Source organism: Lygodium microphyllum, chromosome 13, assembly GCF_053477565.2.
Source record: "Lygodium microphyllum isolate KBCC chromosome 13, Lygodium_microphyllum_v1.1.10, whole genome shotgun sequence".
In the NCBI taxonomy this organism is placed as follows: domain Eukaryota; kingdom Viridiplantae; phylum Streptophyta; class Polypodiopsida; order Schizaeales; family Lygodiaceae; genus Lygodium; species Lygodium microphyllum.
The window spans coordinates 9,150,615-9,158,188 of record NC_141147.1 but is presented as its reverse complement, the minus strand read 5'-3'; the positions used below and the strand labels follow the sequence as shown (position 1 = coordinate 9,158,188).

Sequence of the window (7,574 nt, the reverse complement as noted above, 5' to 3'; positions counted from 1 at the left end):
GATTTTATCTTAATATTCCATATACACATCTTAAAAGATACATTGGAGATGAAATCTTTGTTCCAATATTTGCTACCGAGGTAAAACTCCTTTGGGAGGTGCAATGAATCTTTTTTGGGGTGTGTAATATATTGTTGGCTCTCTTATCCTAAGGTACATGCATAGACATACACTAGTGATGTAGTAAAAGAGGTTATAAGAGATAAGTGATTTGACCATGTGGACAAATCTAACCAAAACTAACATAACAAGATCATTACACAACACATGTAAGAGTTTAATTGAAATAAGATCTAAAATAGACTTAAGTAAATTTTGCATAGCTAGCTCAAACTTTTCATTATGATAAGTACTCTTACACACTAGATTACAATTAAACAGTTATCCTCACAAAGGATGATAAATTTTAATAAGCTCTTTAATACTATTTTAGCAAAATATTTACTTAAATAGATTTTTTAAACCAAACATGCTTGGTACCTTTTGTAAAAAAATAAAAAACTAAAGACATAGTTTCTTTAAGTAATATCACCAAAGAAAGAAAATATCACAAATGCTAATGGAAGTAACTTCTCAAGAAAAAAAAGTAAAATTACATCAATGTGTCTTCCTTAATGAAAGGAGAAGGAACAGAATTCACATGAAGTAGCCTTTAATTTCTCTTTCATAATTAGACTTGCTATGTCTTGGCTTGATTCTTCTATGCCCTCGAGTGGTACTTCAAGAACTTGAACTTTAGTAGGAGGAACCTCTTGGGAGTTTGAATTTTGTTTGGTACTCTTATGGACCCTCCATAGTTGTGCTTCAACCTCTCTTTGCCCTTGAGTGTTGCAAACCACTGCAATAGTATTCATGTGATTTACCAATGCCACCTTAGATGCAAGTCCACTTGCATATACATCAAATACAACCTCATGAGCATCATTGAATGATTTAATTGTAGTTCCCATAACTTTCATTTTCTTTCTCAAAACGACCTTTGCAATCCTCTGGTCTTCTTTAAGATCTTCATCATTGCACTCCTTGTCCAAGCCTTCAAAGTTCAAAATGGAAGGCTTGTTGACATTGTTTATATATCGCTCAAAATTGATGAAGCTTTTCTCCATGGTCACTAATGTAAAAACTAAAAAAGAATCTATAGATCCAAAAGCAAAGGTTCTATCCATTGGTAGGAAGTCAACACTACCAACTAGCATATGTTATTTGCAAGAAATGCTTTCAAGAGTATTTTCCAAAGCTTCCATTTTCTTTCGATCAATAAATGATAACAATATGAATTGTTTAGGTTCATATGTCATTTGTAGTAGAGTCAATACAACCTTTCCAAACTTTATAGAGTCCCATTTCATTCCCTCAACCCCATGTGTTGCATCTAGAACAACAACCCCAATGATAATTGGATTTCTGTAAACATTATGTATAATATCAAAGGTTTCTAAATTGCATCTGACAACATATACATGCAAAGGCAAAGTAGTGCAGGATTGAAGAGGATTTTACTTTTTTCCAATTAAGAAGTTCACAATATCTTTTGATCCATTTGGTAGGGACCTTGCATCAGCCCCACGTGTGAGCTTCTTTGATACCCAATCATTGAAAATGCCTAAAATCTTTGTGTAGACTTCATCATTGATATCATAGTCATTAATAAGCTCTTCCCAAGTCTTCATCACAATGCTACTTTCTAGAACTGAGGCATTGAAAAGAGTGACTAATTCCTCCTTTAGGACCCTATCTTACTTGATTTGCTTAGCCCTTGTTTCCATGTCAATCATATCTTCTTTATCCCATTTTTTTTCTAAGAAAAAGGATATGACCTTCATTGATCTCCTCTTGTAGTGCAAGGATGTATCCATCCCTTAGACCCATAATGCAATGAAATGCAGTAGGAGAAGGTTGCCTTCCCTTCTTTCTCGAACTCTCCTCTTGGGATATAAGCTCACCTCTAGAGTATCTCTTCATGATTTTGATCCAACTATCAAATATTTCTTGGGTGCTAACAATCATATGGAAATCTCTAGATGCACAATTTTCTCCAATGTATGCCGCAAATCTCTGCAAATTTGCACCATGGATTAACCTGAGAGAGCACTCCTCGATTCATGGGCCGAAGGTCGAGTGGTGAAAAGGTGAACCACGGAAATTGTGTTTCACTCCTAGGTCGCTTGGGGTTAGGTGGAGCTCTGGATACCCCTTGCCTAGTCCGAAATAGAGTTGAAGACTGTCGTGAGCCCAACGTCTGTGTGGACTTGGAAGATCCTATTCTAGATAAAGGATAGAAATTATGGTGCCATGTGAATTGGACCATGTACTTCTGTTGGGCAGAAGGGATATATAATTTCTCCTATATGGGCAGGAGTCAAAGATTAACTTGAAGATAAGTTAAGGAACTTGTTTGTCAAAAGGACTACTTGCACTGTATTTGTGTTTGTGCCATATGTTACGCGAACGAATCCTGTTTTGTAAAAGGATTAATTAAGGAAGATGATTTTAAATATCACACATAAATGTGATAGAACCTAATTAGAAAACTAAAGCTAGCAAGGGAAGCGGGTGGGCGGAACCCCCGATGGGGCCATCCTATGGTAGGGTGGTCCTAGAGAACTAGGAGGCTTCTCACAAGGTTTTACCATCGTTCACGACCTTTAGGTATGGTTAAGTTAGAACCTAATTCATGCCGTTTTAGGGGATCGGAATGGAACTATACCCTATGGGTAGAGAGGTTGTGCGGCACATCCTTCTCATTTCCCATTCTCTTTAAACCAAGTGTGGCATGGGTCTGCTTTGGCTTGGGTATCTCTGCATAAAGTAGGATATCCAGGATGCGGGATGCTAGAATGCTGTCAGGAGACCTTTATCACTAGGGACCCAAGTTTCAGGTTGATCCTAGTGGGTTTTCCGCGAACGTTACATTGTGAGGTAGACTCAAGAAACCTTAGGCAATAAACCCCATCACATTCCATGGGAGTGCCAGGCGGAGTCCCATAGACTCATCTCTCGATAGACCACTAAAAACGTGCATGTAGGCAGACACGTTAGAGTTGGTATCAAAGAAAAAATTTGTAATGTTACATGATTGATTAATGTATGGATTGTAGACATATCCTAAACATAATAACCAAAGTGGTATGGCTTGACCGTCAGGCACCTTCTGCATCCACGAATGCTGACATGCAAGAGAAGAAATTCCTTCAGGCACCCGATTTTGATGGAGAAGGGATAAACGTTGCAGTAGGCTTGAATATGGTGGAGGCAATGGTGCAAAGATCAAGGTATTTCTGAAGCCATTGTCACTTAGGTTCAGCTCTGAAAGATGTTATATGCGGACGATACCTTTTGCCAACCTACCAGACTTTGAAGATGAATAAATTTTTGAAGCTCAAGTAGCTAGAATTAATGTTGGAAGCTTACTACTCAAAGTTTGTAACCCTACTAAAATATGCACCACCTATGGACATTGCGCAATAGGTATCCAAGCTTTGCCATGGCTTGTTGAATACTCCTCTAAACCACCGTCTTGAAGCAATGCGTGCAATAGACTTGCAAGATGCATTACTTCGAGCAATGCCAATCATCCAAAAACTTAAATCAAACAATTGTAGCAAAGATGATTCCCGAGATCAGGACAAGAGATGCCACATGTGCGGAGAGATAGGGCACATTCGTAGGAGATGTCCCAACTACCGATGTTTCCACTGCAATGAGCTAGGGCACATCCAAGTAGACTGCCCTGCTGACTTAAGTCCAGAAGATATGGAGCCTCCAAGAAAATAAAACTACACAAGTGTAGTCTTTGGATATATAGAGGAATCAGATGAAGACAAAGACTTAGAACCCACTACACCTCTTCAGGATGACAAGAAATCCTAGGAATTTTATCGACACGAAATAGAACTTGTATTAGAATAAGATTTACTCTCGTAACTACAGTTAATTCGAGTAAATATGAGTTGCATCAATTTTGAGCTTAGAACTTACAAGTGATCAAATATACTTTAGCAAGGAATGATAGTTATAACTTGCAATGAATTTCTCTTAAGTTGTTTCTTCTCAACTATTATAGATTGGGTCTTACCAGAATGTCGAAGCTTGGAAGTATTCTTTAGTATTACAAGCAAAGCCGATTGTCCATGGAGCTCAGTCCCAAACTAAGAAGAGGATAATCTGGAAATAGAGTTTCTGAGATAAAGGACCACTTCGATAAGCTAAAAGGATCATAGGGCAATTTGGTCTAAAGAAGAAAATCTTGCCAAGAACAACTAGGAATCTTGTGACCGCAAGTGATAAAGCTATGCGCTATTTTTATTACAGGGAGTTAGGTCATTTCAAAAGGGAAAGCTCAAAGCACCCTAAACACCAATGCTCCGAGTGCCACAACATTGGACATGACTACGTCAATTGTCCCAACAGAACTGAAAGAGAACTTGAACTTAGAAGGAATGAAATTGTACAAGCTCCAGTGATCCAAAATATACCATATACTTAGGAAAAACCTAGAAGATATTCATGAGATGTAACTACAATAAACTTTTCTCTTGTAAATCCAAACTCGGATATATCAAAATACAATAAGTTGTTATTCTCAAAGACCGCATGCTTATGAGTGATCAAAGTGCTGCAAAACGAATGCATGGTGGATCCTAACCCACAGGCCTTAAAGCCCCATTAATGATTGTTTTCCCTAGTTCTTCCGAGATGAGGACATCTCGTATTCTCTAAGGGGGAGAGGATACAATACCTGCCACACTCTGCATGGGAACTCCCTCCCCGTTTGACAATTAAAATTAATAAAAAGACTTTTCTTACACCCCCTTGTCAACAGCGACAGCTGGCGAAGGGAGGGGGGATAGCATGATGATGACGGAAAGGAAGGAAAATATGGTGATGACATGGAGGAGAAGGAGACGTTGAAGAGAAAGAATGTGGTGATGATGAAGAAGTGGGAGAAGTAGGTGATGATAATGATGATGGAGGGAGGCCATGGGCCTACTACGCCCCCTCTTGACCAGTCGGCCATGCCAATGGACAATTGGTGGGAGGGATGAACACAGCCACCACCACTACTCCATGTTCCCCCCCAAAAAATACCCCTCCTTTCCCCTATAAAACACCCCCCCATGGTAAGAGAAAAGTAAGGATGAAACACTTGGATGCTGCATAGGCAAAGAGAGAGAGAGGGTAAGAGAGAGAGAGAGAGAATGTGTGTGTGTGTGTATGTGTGTGTGATAGAGAGAAAGAGGGTGACACAGAGGGTGAGAGAGAGAGAGAGAAGAAATAGTTCCAATGAGTCTCCTTCTCTCCCCCTCCTTAGAGGGTGATCATATGCGGTGTTCTTCCCCCCCTCATTCCGCTTGGTTATCCGCAGCCTAATCCCCCCCCCAATTGGCCTCGCTATTCTAGAAAGAGGTAGTTGAAGTGTTGTGGGATTGCATGTAAAGCAAAGAAGACTCGAAAATGTCCCCAAGTAAAGAATGTCGAATGTAGGCAGAAATCCCATAATCCACAACGAAACCTCGGGTGAGGACATCACTGCCAGTCCAACTGCGGTACTGGTTGTAAGTAATGCATTTTCAAATTTACGGATGCTTACTTTGATTTTCACATGAGATGCATTAGACCTGTACTATGTCTCACAAGGATGCTTACTTTGATTTTCACATGAGATGCATTAGACCTGTACTATGCCTCACAAGGATGGTTTAATTGAAAGGATAAAGTTCATCCCAAATATTCAAAAGATGGAGTTTGCAAAGTACTTGCGTCAAGAGAAGTAAAACCACGACTAGATGTTATGCGATAAAATTCATGCATAGCATAAACAACGTATAAAGGTCCAAGGTATTGCTGATTCCACCTTCTTGCAAATTAGTAGTAATGTTTTTCACCCTGGTGAAGGTATGTTTTAGCTTGCACGCTTGGCGGACTGCATGGTAGGCAATCTAGCCTAAAGGAAATCCATTTCCGAGAAATCTAGATCTTTGCCCAAGCTCTCGCTAATATCTCGAACTGTTAGTTCATTGGGATCTTGATGTTGTGTATAGTTAACACAAATAACGATCATAAGGATTAAAATTAAGATGTAGTGATATCTATCCAATAGATACTATGTTTATCAATCATATTTGCAGTTGGGCTAGATACAACAACAACTCTAGGGCAAATGAAGAGCTCAAGGATTAGAAAACCCTAAGTCAAAAGAAAGGCCGATACTTTTGTACTTGTTGGGGAGAAGGCTGGGTTATCGACCAATGTAAGTGATTAATAGAACTTATGTCTTGTATAGTGTTTGAAACCTTAACATATGCCTTAGTCGAAAGAAGGGTATGTTAAGTAAATTTTAAATGGAACCACTCCTGATCCCAAGGAGGAGAGCAAATACACGATGGAAAGGTTATTGTAACGATTCTTGCAATGTTTGGAAAAGGATACCATTGTTTTTGTTGATTGATCAAACAACATCCTAAATGCTTTTGCATTAAACTGATTATTGGGATATGATTGGATGATTATTCAAGGTGCTTGTGTTTGACGGTAAACGCATAGCAGAGGTATGTGATGACAAGTTGCCATGGGAATAAATGAATGTTTTCTGAAAGATGATATTAGGGTTGAATGCCTTGCTTGTCCTTTATTCTTAAATGAATTAATTAAGAAAATGATATTTTGCAAGGGGGAGCATCCTTAGGATTGCACCGCGGATTAATGCAAGAGAGCATTGCTCAATTCACAGGCCGAATGTCGAGTAGTGAAAAGGCAAATCACAAAAATTGTGTCCTAGGCTGCTTGGGGTCAGGTGGAGCTCTGGACACCCCTTGCTTAGTCTGGAACAGAGTTGAAGACTGTCATGAGCCCAACGTCTATGCAGTTGGAAGATCCTATTCTAGATAAAGGATGGAAATTATAGTGCCATGTGAATTGGACTAGGTACTTTTGCTGAGCAGAAGGGATATATAATTTCTCCCGTATGGGCAGGAGACAAAGATTAACTTGAACATAAGTTAAGAAACTTGTTTGTCAGAAGGACGGCTTGCACTATTTTTGTGTTTGTGCCGTAAGTTACATAAACAAATCCTATTTCCTAAAAGGCTTAATTAAGGAAGTTGATTTTAAATATCACACATAAATGTGAGAGGACCTAATTAGAAAGCTAAAGATATCAAGAGAAGCGAGTGGGTGGAACCCCCGATGAGTTTGTCCAACGGTAGGGTGGTCCTAGAGAACTGGGAGGCTTTCACAAGGTTTTATCATCATTCGACCTTTAGGTATGGTTAAGTTAGAACCTAATTCAGGCCGTTTTAGGGAACCAGAATGGGACTATGCCCTACGGAAAGAGAGGTTAAACAACACATCCCTCTCGTTTCCCATTCTCTTTGAACCAAGTGCGACATGGGTTTACTTTGGCTTGGGTTATCTCTACGTAAAGTAGGATGTCCAAAACGTGTGATGCTAGAATGTTGTCAGGAGACCTTGATCACTAGGGACCCAATTTTTAGGTCGATCCTAGTGGGTTTTTCGCTAATGTTCCATTGCAAGGAAGACTCGAGAAACCCTAAACGACAAACCCCGTGACATTC

At 39.4% G+C, this 7,574-nt stretch overlaps 1 pseudogene; it reads right to left on the bottom strand.

The window, feature by feature from the left end:
* Positions 1-611: 611 nt before the first annotated feature.
* LOC148026323 (uncharacterized) lies at positions 612-2,007 on the bottom strand (annotated as a pseudogene).
* Between the last annotated feature and the right edge of the window lie 5,567 nt (positions 2,008-7,574).